Below are 20,340 nucleotides of genomic sequence, written 5' to 3'. Positions count from 1 at the left end.
AAAGACACCTAGGTTAATTTATTTTCAAGCAATACATGCAAATTAACAAGTTATAATAGCTTCCCTGAGAAAAATAATGGCAAAGGATAAAAGCTCTTTGAGGAAGTGAGGAATCCTTTTTTTCTTTGAGGAATGGAACACTCACTACATTTAAGCTCAGTTTTTCATGACCACTTTAAAAGAAGAGTGTAGAGTCACTTTGGATGACCCATTCCAATATCTCCATGTACACACACTTTAATGAACCCACGTTAATAATGATGGCATTTGTTAAGCGCTTATTATGTGGCAAGCACTGTTCTAAGTGCTGAGGGAAATACAGGGTTATCAGGTTGTCCCATTTGGGGCTCACAGTCATAATCCCTGTTTTACAAATGAGGCAACTGAGGCCCAGAGAAATGAAGTGACTTGCCCAAAGTCACACAGCAGACAAGTGGTAGAGCCGGAATTAGAACCCACGACCTCTGACTCCCAAGCCTGTGCTCTTTCCAGTAAGCCATGCTGCTTCCCTATGTTACACAGTGACTGGTGATTTACTGAGAGTTGGTCCCACATATCCACTTCAACTTGGCTCAACCAGGTCCGTTCTCTTTCCACTAGGCCACTGTGTGTCTACGTGGGCTGCCGCAGGCTAAATCAGGCATGTAAAATGCAGACGGTCAGGCATTAATAGCAATTAGGCAGGTATTTGGCATGTTACCCAGTCAACAGCACACTGACGGGTGCCACTCATGTTAGTCAATAATAATAATTATGCTATTTGTTAAGCACTGACCATGTGTGAAGCACTGCTCTAAGGACTGGGCTAGATATATGTTTACCAGGCTAGACATAATCCCTGTCCCACATGGGGCTAGCAATCTAAGTGGGATGGAGAACAGGAATTGAATCCCCATTTTCCCGATGAGGAAATTGACGCAGAGAACTCAAGTGACATACCCAAGGTCACACAGAAAGCAGGTGCAGGGGTTAGAAACTAGGTAATAATAATAATGATAATAATAATGATGGTATTTGTTAAGCACTTACTATGTGCCAAGCACTGTTCTAAGCACCTGGGGGGGGGGGGGAATAACAAGGTCATCAGGTTGTCCCATGGGGAGCTCACAGTCTTCATCCCCATTTAACAGAGGAGGGAACTGAGGCACAGAGAAGTGAAGTGACTTGCCTGAAGTCACACGGCTGACGAGTGGCAGAGCAGGGATTTGAATCCATGACCTCTGATTCCAAAGCCCGTGCTCCTTCCACTGAGCCACACTGCTTCTCTAGGTCAAGTCACTCAACTCCTCTGTGCTTGAAGCAGCTGAACTCAGCCAATTGACAGCTGTGTGACTTTGGGCAAGTCACAACTTATCTGTGCCTCAGTTACCTCATCTATAAAATGGAGATTAAGACTGTGAACCCCACATGGGACAACCTGATCACCTTGCATCTTCCCCAGTGCTTAGAACAGTGCTTTGCACATAGTAAGTGCTTAACAAATGCCATTATCATTATTATTAACTCCCCCTTTTGACTGTGAGCTCCGTATGGGGCTGAGATGGGACCCGGTCCCAATTATCCTGTATCTTTCCCAGTGCTTAGTACTTACTGCAGAAGCAGCATGGCCTAGTGGATAGAGCATGAACCTAGGGGTCAGTAGGACCTGAGTTCTAGTTCCTCTCCATCACTTGTCTCCTGTGTGACCTTGGGCAAGTCATTTAACTTCTCTGTGCCTCAGTTTCCCCATCTGTAAAATGGGGATTAAGACTGTGAGCCCCATGTAGGGCAGGGACTCTGTCCAACCCAATTTGCTTGTATCCACCCCAGTGCTTAGCACAGTGCCTGGTATATAGTAAGTGCTTAACAAATACCATAATTATATTATTATTCAGCCTGTGGAACTCTAATTTGTGCTCTACAGAGGCCATGATCTGGTAGTATCAGCCAGACTACCCAAACCATGAACAAAACACCAGCTGAAGCGATTCGAATTTATGCCAATCGGGACAACAGGATATTCTAGCGCTGGGTGTTCAAACGTCTCTCCGTCTGACCCTTGTCCATTCATCAATCGATCCTTGAGTGCTTACTGTGTGCTGTGCACTGTACTAGATAGGCACTTGAGAGAGAACAACACAGTAGGGCGGGTAGACATGTTCTCTGCATACAAGGAGCTCCCTTAATAGCATTCATTCATTCAGTCCTATTTATTGAGCACTTACTGTGTGCGCAGCACTGTACTAAGCACTTGGGAGAGTACAACATAACAATAAACAGGTGTAGTCCCTGCCCACAATGAGTTTACAGTCTAAAAGCAAGTTTATAGTCTAGAGGCATCCTCGGGTCCTGAGTTTAGTGTGTTGTAGTGGCAGCAGTCTGAGCCCGTTGTTGGGTAGCAACCATCTCTATACGTTGCCAACTTGTACTTCCTAAGCGCTTAGTACAGTGCTCTGCACACAGTAAGCGCTCAATAAATACCATTGAATGAATGAATGAATGAATCTCTCCTGGGCAGGCACCTGGCTCCCTGGTAAATAGGCACTGCCATTCATTCATTCTATCATATTTATCAAGTGCTTACTGTGGGCAGAGCACTGTCAGAATGCTCCAGAGACAGAACCGGTAGAGAAGCAGCATGGTTTAGGGGCAAGAGCCCAGGCTTGAGAGTCAGAGGTCATGGGTTCAAATTCCGACTCCCTCACATGTCAGCTGTGTGACTTTGGGCAAGTCACTTAACTTCTCGGTGCCTCAGTTATCTCATCTGTAAAATGGGGATTAGGACTGTGAGCCCCCCATGGAACAACCTGATCACCTTGTAACCTCCCCAGCGCTTAGAACAGTGCTTTGCACATAGTAAGCACCTAACAAATACCAAAATTATTATTATTATTATTATGATTGTTATTATTATTCTACTTTGGCAGGATCTTGGCTGGATGCATTTCCACGTGGTTTCACAGCCTTTATTCACTCCTCCCTTAGTCCCACTGCACTTATCAATCAATCCTATTTAATGTGCACTTTCGATGTGCAGAACACCAAACAGAGCTCTTGGAAGTGTACAATTCAACAGAATTAGCAGACATATTCCCTGTCCATTAGGAGTTTACAGTCTAGAGGGGGAGACAGACATGAATATGAATAAGTAATTTGTAATATAGAATTTAAAGATATGTATATCAATGCTGTGGTTTGGGGGCAAATATCAAATGTCCAAAGGCCACAGATTGAACTGCATAGGTGAAACAGAAGGAAGAGAAAGCCAGAGAAAAGAGGGCTTATTCGTAATTTATTTATATTCATATCTGTCTCCCCCTCTAGACTGTAAGCTCATTATGGGCAGGGAACTTAACTCGGTATTACTGTACTCTCCCAAGCGCTTAGTATAGTGCTCTGTCCATAAATGCTCAATAAATATGACTGATTGATAGCCAAGGAAAAGCCCAGTGTTTGCTATTGGCAGCAATGAAGATACACCCTTCCAAGCAACACTAGGTCCAACAGAGACCAGATTGACCACGGATTTCCTCAAAATGCTCAACCACAAGGGATGTTGGAGACCACTTAGCCCCAGAGAAGGCTGACCACCCTGCTGCCCAGCTGGCCAGAAGCGGGGGGAGAGGTATTCACTTGTAGGAATGTCTTCCTCTTTGGAAGGGTCATTCCCCTTAGTAGCAAGCATGCGTGTATTGCTTCCACCTTTCACGTGATCGTCCCCAAGGGGCATTAATGGTAGAAGGGTTAAAGAGTGGAACTACTTGACAATGGAATAAGTTCCACCTTAAAATCAATTAGTCGTATTCATTAAGCACTCATTCTTTGTACAGCACTGTACCAAGATCTGGGAGAATACACTAGAGTTAGTAGACTTGACCTCTGCCCTTAAGGAGCCTAAAATTAGCAGAGGGGACATTAAAATTAGTTAAATTTAAATCTTCCCCCTAGAATAAGTACCCAGAACTGTAGTTCCAAAGACCAATTTGCTCTTTCAACATGTGGCTTTCCCACGAGTACAAAAGCCCTGAGGATATGGCCTAATAGATACAGCATGGGCCTGGGAATCAAAAGGACCTGGGTTCTGATCCCAGTTCCACCACTTGTTTGCTGTATGACCATAGACATGTCACTTCACTTCTCTGTGTCTCAGTTACCTCATCTGTAAAAGGGGGATTAAGATTGTGAGCCCCATGTGGGACATAGACGGTGTCCAACCTGATTAGCTTGTATATGCCCCTGTGCTTAATACAGTGCCCGGCACATAGAAAGTGCTTAACAAATACAACAAAAAAAGAAAAAAAAAAGTCTGGTTGACTGGATACCAGCATACGACGGACTGGATTTCACCAGCTGGTTTTAGAGAGTGCTATCCAGGACAGGCAATCTACTAGCCCTTACCTTTTCCTGAAATAACAACTTTTAACTTTTTTTCAGTATTGGTCTTACCTCAAATTACTATAATACTGAAAAACTTTGACCCGGAAGGGGTTTTCAACAAGGGTTATAACGGAAAGTGTGGAAGTTCAGGAATGGAAAGACCACTTTTAAAACAATAATTGTGGTGTTTGTAAAGCATTTATTTTGTGCCAAGTACTGGAGGAAATGTAAGAAAATCCCATCTGGGCCTCACAGTTTAAGTAGGAGGGAGATATATAGCCAGTAGTAATCTCACATAGGGAGGACAGGGAGAATGAAAATGGAGCAGGAGATGGAATTATAAAAGCAATCTCAAGGTAGGCAAACACAATGTGAAAAAGATGCCAGAGAGCATGGAGCTTCTCTTTCTAGGCTTCAAACTTAAATATTAATCTGTGAGCCTCCTGCTGTTGGCCAGTGTCTCCTGAGCAACATTCAATAAATCATATTTATTGAACACTTACTGTGTGCAAAGCACTGTACCAAGCGCTTGCTGCAGCTAGTCTTCATCTTCAGGTACTTGCAAAATGTTTTCCGTCATCAGGAAAGTCTCTTCGTTTGCATCCAAGTCTGGCACACATTTTTCTAACAAAGATCCAGAACCACCACCTGGAAAGAAAGAAAGAATTTTAAAATCACTAAGTTCACCCCATACGTCATCCTCATCACCATCACCGATCCCTATCATCACTGGCTTCAACATCACTCTAATTCAACCTGTCAGCCAAATTCTGTCAGTTCAACCTTCACGACATTGCTAAAATCCACCCTTTCTTCTTCATTCAAACTGATACCGTGTTAATCGTATCCTGCCTTCATTACTTCATCAGCCTCTTCATTGACCTCATTGCCTCTTGTCTCTCCTGAATTCAGTTCACTCTGCTGCTGGGATCACTTTCCTACAGAACTATTCAGGTCATGTCTCCCCACTCCTCAAGAACCCCCAGTGGTTGCCCACCCACCTCCACATCAAACGAACACTTTACCTTTGGATTTAAAGCACTTAATCACCTTACTCCCTCCTTCTACACACACTTAGTTCCTCTAATGCAAACCTACTCACTATAATGATCTCATCTATCTAGTCACTGACCTCTCACCTGTGTCCTGCCTCCCGCCTAGAAAGCCCTCCCTCTTCCTATCCTAAAAATGATCACTCTTTCCACCTTCAAAACCTTATTAAAGCACATCTCCTTCAAGGGGTGTTCCCTGATGAAGCCCTCATTTCCTCTTCTCCCACTCCCTTCTGCATCACCTTTACACTTGGATTGCACTGGCATCCTTTATTCACCCCTCCTTCAGCCTCAGAGCACTTACTTATATTAATGTCTGTCAGTGAGTTTGCTGTGGGCAGACATACCAATTCTGTCATATTGAACTCTCCCAACCACTTGGTACAGTGTTCTGCACACAGTAAGCACTAAGTGAAGCAGCATGGTGTAGTGGATAGAGCAGCTTGGGAGTCAGAAGGTCATGGGTTCTAATCCCGACTCTGCCACTTGCCTGTTGTGTGATGTTACGCTAGTCGCTTAAATTCTTTTTGTCTCAGTTACCTCATCTGTAAAATGGGGGTTGAGACTGTGAGCCCCACATGGGACAGGGACTGTGTCCAACCCAATTTGCTTATATCCACCCCAGTGCCTACTACAGTGGCTGGACATAATAAGCACTCAACAAATACCATAATTATTAATAAGACTGATTGGTTATTGTGTGCAGAGCTCTGTACTATGCACTTGGGAGAGTACAATACAGAATTGGTAGACACGTTCCCTGCCCACAATGAGCATACAGTCCAAGTGGGGAGATCTCCTAAAATGGGTCCTTCTCCTCAGCAAGCCGGAGCTCAGTAAAGGGTAGAATGGCAACAAAACCTTCCCTCGCCACAACTTTAGCTGTGGCACAAGAGAACATCCTTGGTAACCGACACTGGCATTTTCTCAGTGGAAAAACTGAAATTCATTTTAAGCACCCTCATTGTTTCAAAAAGCCTGCATGGAAACAACCATTCTAGGTTTTTATCCTGAGCCTGCAGAGTAAGGAAAGTAGTGATTTTCTCAGGCATGGAATCCAATGCCACCTAAAGCTGAGTATTTGCACAATGCCCACTCTCTTTAACAAGTGTTATTTTTCAAGGGGTTTAAAGTCCCCAGAGATCACAATTCGTCTTCAGTCAGTCAACAGATCTAAAAATACTCATGCTATTTAAGGGCAAAAATGTGTTCAAATCATTATTAAAATCAATCCATGACACAATTTACCTCTTGAAGATCAAGCAGTTGGGGCAGTACTAATGATTGTTTCTCAAGTCACAGACAGTCTCTGACTTGTAGTGGGGCCTGGTAGAAAGAGTACAGGCCTGGAAGTTGGAAGGTTTACATTCTAATCCATGCTTTCTAGACTGCAAGCTCGTTGTGAGCAGGAAATGTGTCTGCTATATTTTACTCACCCAAGTGCTTAGTACAGTGCTCTGCACACAGTAAGTGCTCAATAAATATGACTGCCTTACTGACTGGCTCTACCCTGGCCTGCTGTGAGACTGAACACAAGTCACTTTACTTCTCTGTGTCTCAGTTTCATCATCTGTAAAATCAATCAATCATTGATATTTATTGAGCACTAAGTGATTGGGAGAGTACAGTACACCAAAGTTGCTAGAATTAAAAAGTACAAGGATTTCAGTACCTGTGGTGCTTGCAATGTTAATATATGAGACATCATTGATTTAGGCAGAATGAGATAATAAATAATCTTTCTATCATGTAGAAACATTTTTTTTTCAAATTCCAAGTTAGCCTTTTCATATTTTGATGTTTGAGCTATATTTTGCAGGCAGTCACATTTGTCTTTTCTGGCACAGTTTCATATTCTACTGTTTATTAGGCAGTTGGGATTGCAACTTTAAAATCCAACTTTCAGAAACCAGACACAAAATACTGTTTATATAACCTAGCCTTCAGAGAAATGTTGAATTTTCTTCTCCTTCATTTTACTTAAACTATCACATACACCACCAGAAAGAGAAGAAACAGGTCTGACCCTTCCCTCCCCTTCCAAAATTGTGGTCTTATTGCCAGAGGACATATAATATAAAATTGGTTTTAAACACAACAATAAAAAGGACAAATTCTATATTTGATATAACCTCTAGAATGTAAGCTCGACTCTAGAGTGTAAGATCGTTGTGGGCAGGGAATGTGTCTGCTTACTGTTGTACTGTATTTTCCCAGGTGCTTAGTACAGTGCTTTGCACACAGTAAGTGCTCAATAAATGTGACAATGAGTGAATGAACTGCCCTGGCAAATACGGAGATTGAGCATAGTAGGCCAAAGACTCAGAACTTCGTAAATATCCTTGGTTCCAGGGCAGACAGGATGATCTTTTTTGGGCTCCCTTTACCCTCTCTTCTCTCCAAGACAGTCACAATCCCCATGCCATATTTAATGGGGACAGTTACTACCCAGGCCAACTCCCCTTCCTTCTCTTGCTCTGCAAAGAAAGTATTAAACACACCGGTACTCAATGTGTTCTCTAAAATTAATCAACAAGAAACCAAAATAGTTGACACTCTAGGAAATATCTAAGCCTAAAAGGTTAAATGTATTTTAAACATAATCGTGCAAAATTATTTTAAAGCATTAAGGTGAAAAACAAAGTGCAAGAGGAAGACATTTGGTAGACATACTTTATTCTTCCTGCTCAACAAGAAGACTCCATAAATGCTATAGTTTATTTAAGTATCAACCCCTCAAATTCTGACTAGCAGTAACCAAGATTCAAAAGGGAATGAATTAATTCAACAGTATAGGAAAGAAACGACCCTCTAAGGATCACATCCGGAGAGTTATCAGTACTCTACCAGTCCTGGCTATTGGAAGGAGAGTTAAGCAGAGGCAAACTCATTCCATTCCTACCTTGTGCAGTGGCTAGTGAGTGGAAGGCAATATGCTGTAAGTCAAAACTCACTTGTGCTGGGCAGCAGCGACATGGGAGAGAGTCGAGGGTGGGCATTCAAGTTTACTGAGCCGAAGAAGGCCATGGTAAACCACTTCCATATTTTTACCAAGAAAACACTACAAGAATGAGTGCAGATGGAGGCAGGGCATTCTGGGAGAGTTGTGGGTCGGAGACGACGTGACAGCATAAAACAAGACATAGAAAAGAAACAGCTATAAACTTGGGAGATTTTCCTCTAATGCTAACCTTCTCACTGAACCTCGATCTCATCTGTCTCACCACCGACTTCTCTCCCACATCCTACCTCTGGCCTGGAATGCCCTCCCTCCTCATGTCAGACAGATAATTACTTTCCCCCACTTCAAAGCCTTATTGAAGGAACATCTCTTCCAAGAAACCTTCCCCGACTAAGCCCTCCTCTCTTCTTGTGCCCCTCCCTTCTGCACCACTCTTACTTGCTTCTTCACTCATCCTCCCTCCCATCTCTACAGCACCTATGTATGTATTTGTGTGCATATATATGTAAGCACATTATATATATATATACATATATATGTTTATATATAAACATTAAAATAAAAAACAGATATATATATCTGTAACATTTATTTTTTACATTGACATCTGTCTCCCCCTCCAGACTGTGAGTTTGTTGTGGGCAGGAATTCTGTCTGTTGTTTAATTGTACTCTCCTAAGCACTTGGTACGGTGCTTTGCTCACAGTAAGTGCTCAATAAATACAATTAAATTGATAAATGGGATGCAAGATGTAAGCTCATTATGGGCAGGAAACATGTCTACCAACTCTGTTGTACTGTACACACCCAAGTGCTTAGTTAATCAATCAATCGTATTTATTGAGCCAAGTGCTTAGTTCAGTGTTCTGCACGCAGTAAGTGCTCAATAATTACCATTGACTGACTGAAATGTTACAAGGTCCATCCCTAACTATGAAGATGGATTTTTCAGGAGGAAAATCATTACACTGTACCTCCAAGTAACCTATTTCCACTGTCAGTGACAAAACACTGAACTGAATGGATCCTTGGTCTGACCCAATAATGACAATGCTTAATGTCTTATGTTCAACCCCCATACTTTCAGAAAATTATCCAAATAAGCTGACATATCAATAATAATAATAATAATGATGGTATTGATTAAGCACTTACTATGTGCCAAGCACTGTTCTAAACACTGGGGAGGTTACAACGTGATCAGGTTGCCCCACAGGGGGCTCACAGTCTTCATCCCCATTTTCCGGATGAGGGAACTGAGGCCCAGAGAGGTGAAGTGACTTGCCCAAAATCACACAACCGACAAGTGGCGGAGTGGGGATTAGAACCCACGACCTCTGACTCCCAAGCCCGGGCTCTTTCCACAGAGCCATGCTGCTTATCAAGGCAGAGCAATGATGACAGGTCTGTCTGCTACAAGGCACTGAAAACAGTATCTGTCTGATCTCTCTCTCTCTCTTTGAGCTGCTAATCTTCCTTAAGGCAATGGCTTCTTGCCTCCCTTTAAGCACTTTTTAAAGGTGCTGACTATAGCTATGGATAATAATGATAATAATGACAATAATAATAACAAATATTAAATGCTTACCATGTTCCAAGCACTGTACTAACTGCCGGGCAAGGTGTGGTAATAATTGTGGTATTTGTGAAGCACTTACTATGTATCAACCACTGCGCTAAGCGGTGAGGTAGATGCAAGCAAATCGGGTTGAAAACAGTTCCTGTCCCACATGGGGCTCATAGTCTTAATCTCCATTTTACAGATGAGGAAACTGAGGCAGAGGGAAGTGAAGTGACTTGCCCACGGTCACACAGCAAGGAGGTGATCGAGCTGATATTAAAACCCAGGTCCTCTGATTCCCGGGCCCATGCTCTTTTCACTAGGTCACATCAGATCAGACTCAGTTCCTGTCTCTACAGCAGCTCACAGGTATCAACCCCATTTCACAGATGAGGAAACTGAGGCACAGAGATTCAAGTGAATTGTTCAAGGTCACACAGGGAGCAAGTTGCAAAGGCAAGATTAGCACCCAGGTCTTTGCTCTTTCCACTAGTTCCTGCTGCTTTTCATCCTACCTGCTACCAGGAAGCTGGGCTTATCCCAACATGTAGAGAAACCGGGTCTTTAATTTATTCACTAGTATTTATTGAGCTCTTAAAAGTACAATGCAACAATAAACAGGACCCCACAAGGAGCTTACATAATAATAAAGATGGCATTTATTAAGTGCTTACTATGTGCAAAGCACTGTTCTAAGCGCTGGGGAGGTTACAAGGTGATCAGGTTGTCCCACGGGGGGCTGACAGTCCCCATTTTACAGATGAGGTAACTGAGGCCCAGAGAAGTGAAGGGACTTGCTCAGTCACACAGCTGACAATTTGCAGAGCCAGGATTTGAACCCATGACCTTTGACTCCAAAGCCCGGGCTCTTTTCACTGAGCCATGCTGCTTCTCCAGAGCAGCATGAGAGGTTATGAGAGGTCACTGAGTGCCAGCACAATCAGGGATGGATAAGATAAGAAAGACAAAAGGGTGAGAACAAAATAACCATACGCAAACTAAACAGGGCAATTTCCAAAATTTTTAAGTTTATAGACTAGCACACAATAAATAATAATAATGATAAAAATAATGACACTTGTTAAGAGCTTACTATGTGCTAAGCACTGTTATAAGCTCTGGAGTAGATACAAGGCAATCAGGGTGTCCCAAGTAGGGCACACAAGACTTCATCCCCATTTTACAGGTGAGGGAACTAAGACCTAGAGAAGTTGTGAGCCTGCTGTTGGGTAGGGACTGTCTCTATGTGTTGCCTACTTGTACTTCCCAAGTGCTTAGTACAGTGCTCTGCACACAGTAAGCGCTCAATAAATGCGATTGATTGATTGATTGATTGCCCAAAGTCACACAGCTGACAAGTGGCAGAAGAGGGATTCTAACCCATGATCTCTGATTCCCAATCCCAGGATCTTTCCACTAAGCCACGCTGCTTCTCCAAATGTATAGATGAATACAAATGTCACTTTGCATTTCAGTTAATAATAATAATGATGATGGCATTTGTTAGGCACTTACTATGTGCAAAGCACTGTTCTAAGCACTGGGGAGAATAGAAAGTGATCAGGTTGCCCCAGGTGGGGCTCACAGTCTTCACCCCCATTTTACAGATGAGGTAACTGAGGCACAGAGAAGTTAAGTGACTTGCCCAAAGTCACACAGCTGACAATTGGCGGAGTCGGAATTAGAACCCATAACCTCTGACTCCCAAGCCCGGGCTCTTTCCACTGAGGCACGCTGCTTCTCTGTATAGTTGTATACAGTTGTATAGTTATGCATGGTATATTTATTGAATGCATGCATATGATATGTGTTAATATATAGCATATAATGATAATAATAAATATGGTATTTGCTAAGATCTATGTGGCAGGCACTGGGTTGGACACAGTCCCCGTCCCATGTGGGGCTCACAGTCTCAATCCCCGTTTTACAGATGAGGTAACTGAGGCCCAGAGGGGAAAAAAAAATGAAGGCATTTGTTAAGGTCTTACTATGTGCAAAGCACTGCTCTAAGTGCTGGAGCACTGTGTGACCTGCCCAAGGTCACACAGCACACAAGTGGTGGAGACGGGAATAGAACCCATGACCTTCTGAGTCCCAGGCCCATCTTCTATTAACTATGCAATACATATGCATATGCCAGCGCTTAGAACAGTGCTCGGCACATAGTAAGCGCTTAACAAATACCATCATTATTATGTGCATACACATACTCACACATATGCACACAATTCAATCCAAATGAAACGCAAAGAAGCTTGAAGAGAAGAGAGGAAGAAAACGTGGCTCAGTGGAAAGAGCACGGGCTTTGGAGTCAGAGGTCATGGGTTCGAATCCCAACTCCACCACATCTGCTGTGACCTTGGGCAAGTCACTTAACTTCTCTAAACCTCAGTTACCTCATCTGTAAAATGGGGATTAAGACTGTGAGCCCCACGTGGGACAACTTGATCACCTCATATCCCCCCCAGCGCTTAGAACAGTGCTCTGCACCTAGTAAGTGCTTAACAAATGCCATTATTATTATTATTATTATTATTAAAAGAAAGGAGGGGGAGGAATGAAGGAAGGGAGAAGATTTAAGAAAGTGAGAAGGGAGGAGGATGGAGGGGAGGAGGCATGGAGGCGAGATGAGAAGCAGAGATTTGGCACATGGCCTGCTCATGCCAATCCAGTGCTGGAACCTGCTAAAACTCCCTGGCAGGAGCCCTGGATTCATTTCCTGTTCTTCCACTGACTCATTCTGGCTGTGTTTTGGACCCACCTTCAGACATCTCGGTGTTAACTGAACACACAAACACCTCCCCAAAATCTGGCATCCCACAGATTACTGTGGCAAAAACACTGCCAGAGAAATCAGCCCCGAGCCATTTTTGTGGAGAGCGGGGGCCGAATTAATGATGAAACACCGATGGTGGTGGTAATGGAATGATGGATAGAAGGCGGCGAGGAGGCTGACGGGCTGGGAATCATGTTCTAGCTGGAGTCAACCCCAGAGGGTCCTCACTCACCCAATGCTTTGGGGTCCAGCCTCAAGTAAGCACTTAGTACAGTGCTCTTTACTCGCCTGTATACTTGTTTTGTTGTCTCTCTCCCCCCCTTCTAAACTGTGAGCCCATTGTGGGCAGGGATTGCCTCTATTTGTTGCTGAATTGTGCTTTCCGAGCGCTTAGTAAGCACACAGTAAGTGCTTAATAAATATGATTGAATGAATGAATGAAGTGCTCAATAAATATGACTGCATGAATGAAAGTCAGGGCCAGGATTGTCTTTTAATAATAATAATAGTAATAATAATAATAATGGTGGCATTTGTTAAGCACTTACTATGTGCGAAGCACTGTTCTAAGCGCCGGGGGGGGATACAAGGTGATCAAGTTGTCCCACGTGAGGCTCACAGTCTTAATCCCCATTTTACAGATGAGGTAACTGAGGCTCAGAGATGTTAAGTGACTTGCCCGAGGTCACACAGCAGAAATGTGGCGGAGCCAGGATTAGAACCCCTAACCATAGGTCTTCCTTCCCTTCAGGAAGTCCACCTCTAGCAAGAGAAGCAGTGTGACCTAGTGGATAGAGCACAGGCCTGTGAGTCAGAAGAACCTGGGTTCAAATCCCAGCTCTGCCACTTGTGTGCTGGGGGACCTCGGGCAAGTTACTTCGCTTCTCTGAACCTCAGTTACCTAGTCTGTAAAATGGGGATTAAGACGGTGAGCCCAGTGTAGGACACAGACTGCGTCCAACCAGATTAGCTTGTAACTACTCCAGCACTTAGTACAGTGACTGGCGCACAGTGAGCACTTAACACATATCATTTCAAAAAAAAGAAAAAAAAAGTCCCGTATCAGTTTCACTTCCCTGAGAATCTTTCTGCTTGCCGGCTCTAGCCCTAGGCCCGGAATGCCATATTCTTGCCTAACTTCCCTTATTATTAGCTCAGAAAAGAGAAGTAAGGTGCTGTAGAGCCCCACAATCAAATGCATGGCACTGTGGCGTCGCGTTGTGTGAAGGAAGACAGGTTGAACGGATTATGGCCCGTGTTGGAACCTACCCCCGCCCCGTCCGCCAATGCTGGCTCCACATCCTCATGCCCAGCCCAGATCCCTTCCATCTATGATGAAGCATTGTTCCCGTTTACACTTAGCCTAACCACTGGCCTAATAGATGGGGCTATTAGCTATTGGGATGAGGCCCAAGAAGCAGCATGGTGTAGTGGACAGAGCACTTGCCTGGGAGTGAGAAGGTCATGAGTTCTAACTCCGGCTCTGCCACTTGTCTGCTGTGTCACCTTGGATAAATCACTTCATTTCTCTGTGCCTCAGTTATCCCATCTGGAAAATGGGGATTGAACTGTGAGCCCTACAAGGGATAGGGAATGTGTCCAACTCAATTTCTGTGGATCCACCCCAGCTCTCAGTAAAGGGCCTGGCACATAATAAGCACTTAACAAATATAATAATAATAATAATAATAATGCTAGCTACATTTCCCGTAGGGACAGACACTTTCTGGGGGCTGCACATGGAGTGCCTCTGGCCAGGTTAGCTCCCCCGGCTTGGCTTCTTTCCTCACAACCAAGGGAAAGGACAGGAAAACACACTTCAGTCAGTCAATCATATTTACTGGACGCTTACCGTGAACAGAGCCCTGTACTAAGTTCTTGGGAGAGTACAATAGAATGATATAACAGACGCATTCCCTGCCCACAACAAGCATACCATCTAGAGGGGATTTCTCCCCTCCCTCTACACACTTCTCTACCTCTAGTTCTAGGGGGTAGAGGACTCTTTACACTTCCTGACATTCATTCATTCAATCGTATTTATTGAGTGCTTACTGTGTGCAGAGCACTGTACTAAGTGCTTGGGAAGTACAAGTTGGCAACACTTAGAGACGGGGCCTACCCAACAGTGGGCTCACAGTCTAGAAATGAACTGGGGTCTTCTAAGGCAGGTAGGCTGGGGGCGGGGCCACCAGTGCAGCCCCAACTGGATAGTCCCTTATAGTCTCTCTAGACTGTAATCAATCAATCAATCAATCGTATTTATTGAGCGCTTACTGTGTGCAGAGCACTGTACTAAGCGCTTGGGAAGTACAAGTTGGCAACATATAGAGACAGTCCCTACCCAACAGTGGGCTCACAGTCTAGAAGGGGGAGACGGAGAACAAAACCAAACATATTAACAAAATAAAATAAATAGAACAGATATGTACAAGTAAAATAAATAAATAAATAGAGTAATAAATATGTACAAACATATATACATATATACAGGTGCTGTGGGGAAGGGAAGGATGTAAGACGGGGGGATGGAGAGGGGGGCGAGGGGGACAGGAAGGACTGTAAGCGCACTGTGGGCAGGGAACGGATCCATTTATTGTTATATTATATTCTTAGTTCTTAGTACAGTGCTCTGCACACAGAAGTGCTCAATAAATATGATTGATTGAATGAGTGAATGAATAGATACTGGAGGCATGGTTGGAGACTGTCTTCACCCCACACTACCTGTCTGTTGTCCTTGGTCAAAGGTCAGGGTGCAGTGGATGGCGCGGGATGAAGGGGAGCGGGGGCCGTTGGGCAGAAGCAGCACCATCCAGTAGACCTTTATGATGGTTTCCAGTGGGGGCCGGGGTTGGAAAAATTATGCATGTTTGCAGAGCTGAGTTTTGCACTGTGGCATGTTCTGGGGTTCTACTTCCCTTCCCTTCAGCCTGGGTTCCTGGGCTCCAACCTCTTGACTCTCTGCACTAATCCAACCTGCTCAATCTTATACACCAAAGACCACAAACTCTTGAATTCTGAATGAAGAGGTCATTCCATGCTTCGCCATTAGGCTGGAACTTCCAGCCCCCTCATTTGAGCTTGATTTGGTACCTTAGACAAGGGAGAGAAATGAAAAACTAAGTTTACTATTACTTATGGAAAACCTGAGGCACATTAAGGTGCTGACTGCAGACAGAAAGTGCTGGCATGGTAATTTGGCTCGATTTCCCACCTGCCTCTTAGGCAGGCTTGCCATTTACTGTAGGATTAATTTGACTTTTTATTAAGAACGAAAAGCATCTTCCTTGAGTTCCTCAGAGAACGCTATATAAAGCACCTTACAATGTGTAATTGCCATCCTCACTGCCTTTAATTTATTCAAATTGACCTCCAGAAGGAGAAATGCACAGTAGCAGTATTTATCATAACCTGGAAAATTTAAAACAAAATTGTCACATTCCCTGAGCAGACACGAACCCAGTTTAGGTAAGTCTGAGTGTCATATGAAAATAAGCAGCTGTTGGAGAGGATCATTTAAGCACAGGTTCGAACATGACCGAAATGAACACAGATTGGAGGGAGTAAGGTGAATTTCAGCTTGATTTGAGCAGTAGCTAAATTTAAAACCCGAGAAGCTGAAGTGACTGGCTGCAGAGTTGAAGCTTATCTAGTTTGGCCCCTGTGGAAATGAAAATGAAAGAAAACCGGGTGTCAGCAGAGAAATGATGAAATGTCACGGCTGAAAGGGGGATTATAAAAGAGACAGGAAAGCAAAGGAGTAGCAGTTGAAATGTCAACAAACATGGAGGAAAAGATGACACTTTCAGAGGTCTGCTTCAGTCTGTGTCAGCGTTTTCACATCTGTAATTTTAGGGACTTTAAAACTAGGCCATATTAATTTAGAGTGTAAACCGCCACATACAATCTCAGCCTAAAACTTGCTTCTCAGTTTGAAAAGTGTTTAAATGCACTACACCCATAAAATTCACGTCAATTTCAATCACAGTAAAGTGACTCAGAATATTTTGTTTTTTATCAACGTCTTACAAATGAGCTCATGTTTAATCCCAAAATACTCAGCTATGGACCTAAGCCACTGATATTAGTTTGCATAACAAAAGTTGGAATACATGACAATTCCAATTAACTTGGTCTTAAAAAAAGCCACTTCTTTATCCCTCCCTGTTGTGTGAAATAAACATTTATAGCCACTCTCAAACAGACCTGATGGAATTATCATTCTAATAAAGCCATTTGTCTTGATGATGATGATGATGGCATTTGTTAAGTGCTTATTATGTGCAAAGCACTGTTCTAAGCGCTGGTGGGGGGGGATACAAGGTGATCAGGTTGTCCCACGTGGGGCTTACAGTCCTCATCCCCATTTTACAGATGAGGTAACTGAGGCTCGGAGAAGTTAAGTGACTTGCCCAAGGTCACACAGCAGACATACGGCAGAGCAGGGACTCGAACCCATGTCCTGACTCCAAAGCCTGGGCTCTTTCCACTGAGCCACGCTGCTTCTCAACAGGGACTGTGTCCAACCCAATTTGCTTGTATCCACCCCAGTGCTTAGTACAGTGCCTGGCATTTAAAAGAAGCAATTTTGTAATGGGAGTCTCAAAAATTGTCAGGAGCATTAAACGTACTTAAAACTATCAAGCATTCTAGATTGTGAGCCCACTGTTGGGTAGGGACTGTCTCTATATGTTGCCAACTTGTACTTCCCAAGCGCTTAGTACAGTGCTCTGCACACAGTAAGCGCTCAATAAATACGATTGATTGATTGATTTTAAAGCTTTCTAATGTTTTCTGCCTTTGCTAAACCTGACCAAAGGTGGTCCAAGGGTTAGCGATGGCTAAATAAAACAGCATCAGAGAAGATTATCAAGGTAGTGTAAAATCACTGACTACTCACCAAATGATGTAGCAGATAGATGAAATGGGGATTAAGACTGTGAGCCCCACGCAGGGCAGGGACTGCGTCCAACCCAAATTTCTTGTATCCACCCCAGCGTTTGGTACAGTGCCTGGCACATTTTACTTGTACATATCTATTCTATTTATTTTATTTTGTTAGTATGTTTGGTTTTGTTCTCTGTCTCCCCCTTTTAGACTGTGAGCCCACTGTTGGGTAGGGACTGTCTCTATATGTTGCCAACTTGTGCTTCCCAAGCGCTTAGTACAGTGCTCTGCACACAGTAAGCGCTCAATAAATACGACTGATTGATTGGCACATAGTAAGTGCTTAATACCATTTAGTGCCTCCTATGTAGTAAACACTGAACTAAACACTTGGGAGAGTTGAGGGATCATGCCCGCCAACACCAATCTACTCTTCCAAGTGCTTAGTTCAGTGCTCAATAAAGCTTAATTATAAAAATCTATCAGTGGTATTTATTGAGTACTTACTGTATGTAGAGCACTGTACTAAGTGCTTGGGAGAGCACAATTCAATAGAATTGGTACAGATTCCCTGCCCACTGTGAGCTTACAATCTAGAGGGGGAGACACACATTAATATAAATCATTTATAGATATGTATATAAGTCCTGTGGGGTTGAGGGTGAGATGAATATCCAATGTCCAAAGAGCACAGATCCAAGAGGTCCTAATTGGGAAGAGCTCTGGGAGAAAATGTGACTTTAGAAGAAAAGGAAGATGCAGGTTCCTTGCACTTTTCACTGCACTCATAGAATTTATAATCTAAGAGGAGGTTGAACACACAAGAATTATTTACATACAATGGAAGTAATAATTACGGTATTTGTGAAGTGTTTGCTCTGTGCTAAGCCCTGTACTAGACAGTGAATTACATAAGAGAAAATCCAGCTGGACACAGTCCCTTCTTCCCCATTTGAGGCTCGCAGAGGGAGTGGGATTGTAATCCCCATTTTACATATGAAGAAACTGAAGCCTACAGAAGTTAAATGACCTGACCAGGGTCACATAATAGACAAGTGGTGGAATCAGGAAAGTCCTTTGATTCCCAGGCCTGTGGTTTTTCCACTAGGACACACTGTTTCAAATTTTAACCCAAGATAGGCTGCATTGCAAGTATGATCATGATGATACCTAAAACAATGGTCACCAGAAGAGAATTCATTACAGCATTTTGTTTTAATATTTCAGGGGCCTGTAGGTATGACAAGACTGGATGAAGGCAGTCACAACAAATGCAATAAACACTAGGACTGGTAATAAATTCCTAATGGATTTAGTTCTGCGCAGCTTCCAGATATCTATGGACGCTTCAGGACTAGATGAAGGTCAGTTAAATCAGCCCAAATAATCTAGGCTGGTAAATATTCTAAACACATTAGGCCTTGTTTGCAGTTTTTTTTTTTCCTTTATACTTTCACAGTACTTCCATACCAGCTACTAGGAACACTTGGAGCTGGCTGGAGAATTAGTGAGGCTGTGTGAAGAATTTGTAGCCGGAATTTGATATCTTGAAAAAAAAACCCCCAAAATAAAATATAGCACGAACTGAAAGCTTGGCTGCAGCATGACTGAAAAGCCAAAGAATGAGTTCAGTGTGGGCTGGGTCACACATGTTAATGACACACTTTGCTGAGAGATGACAATCTCGGGAAAGGTATAAAGAGCCTCTGTAGTTTGGATGAGGAATGGGAGAGGAGAGCAGGTTTCTGTAGGCAGGCAGCTGTGATGGCCATCTGCCTAGCTACCAGTCATCCTCCACTATTTCTCTCTCTCTCAGACTAACTATTGTTTTCTCACCCTTGAGCAATGTGGAATGCAGTAGCCAACACCATCCAACCACAGGTGCTCCCACACACAGACCGCTCAACACAGGTCAGTCTCAACTAGGCTGATGCCATTCAGCAGGCTTCTCACTGTGTGGGCTTGACTGGTTGATTTTATTCACTGTCAATGAGAACCAAGTCTTAGATTCACCTCAAAAGTATTTTCACCTCAAAAACCCCTGCCAAATGCACCTTCCCCCACCAGATCTAGGGCCTGGGAGACAGATGGTCATCAATCAATCAATCAATCAATCGTATTTATTGAGCGCTTACTATGTGCAGAGCACTGTACTAAGCGCTTGGGAAGTACAAATTGGCATCACATAGAGACAGTCCCTACCCAACAGTGGGCTCACAGTCTAAAAGGGGGGAGACAGAGAACAGAACCAAACATACCAACAAAATAAAATAAGTAGGATAGAAATGTACAAGTAAAATAAATAAATAAATAAATAGAGTAATAAATATGTACAACCATATATACAAATATACAGGTGCTGTGGGGAAGGGAAGGAGGTAAGACGGGGGGATGGAGAGGGGGACGAGGGGGAGAGGAAAGAAGGGGCTCAGTCTGGGAAGGCCTCCTGGAGGAGGTGAGCTCTCAGCAGGGCCTTGAAGGGAGGAAGAGAGCTAGCTTGGCGGATGGGCAGAGGGAGGGCATTCCAGGCCCGGGGGATGACGTGGGCCGGGGGTCGATGGCGGGACAGGCGAGAACGAGGTACGGTGAGGAGATTAGTGGTGGAGGAGCGGAGGGTGCGGGCTGGGCAGTAGAAGGAGAGAAGGGAGGTGAGGTAGGAGGGGGCGAGGTGATGGAGAGCCTTGAAGCCCAGGGTGAGGAGTTTCTGCCTGATGCGCAGATTGATTGGTAGCCCCTGGAG

The 20,340-nt window shown here is 43.7% G+C and overlaps 1 protein-coding gene across 2 annotated transcripts in view; it reads right to left on the bottom strand.

Annotated features, from left to right (window-relative positions):
• ST6GAL1 (ST6 beta-galactoside alpha-2,6-sialyltransferase 1) overlaps window positions 1–20,340 on the bottom strand; it is a 143,270-nt gene that overhangs the window by 75,830 nt on the left and 47,100 nt on the right. For both annotated transcript variants that reach the window (XM_038753069.1, XM_038752994.1), the window contains exon 2: window positions 4,860–5,004. The gene's annotated coding sequence lies outside the window, so the exon portion shown is untranslated. The remainder of the gene's footprint in view (window positions 1–4,859; window positions 5,005–20,340) is intronic.

The sequence above is a fragment of the Tachyglossus aculeatus genome, chromosome 1, assembly GCF_015852505.1.
Source record: "Tachyglossus aculeatus isolate mTacAcu1 chromosome 1, mTacAcu1.pri, whole genome shotgun sequence".
NCBI classification, from domain to species: Eukaryota; Metazoa; Chordata; class Mammalia; order Monotremata; family Tachyglossidae; genus Tachyglossus; species Tachyglossus aculeatus.
This window is presented reverse-complemented; position numbering and strand designations above follow the sequence as displayed.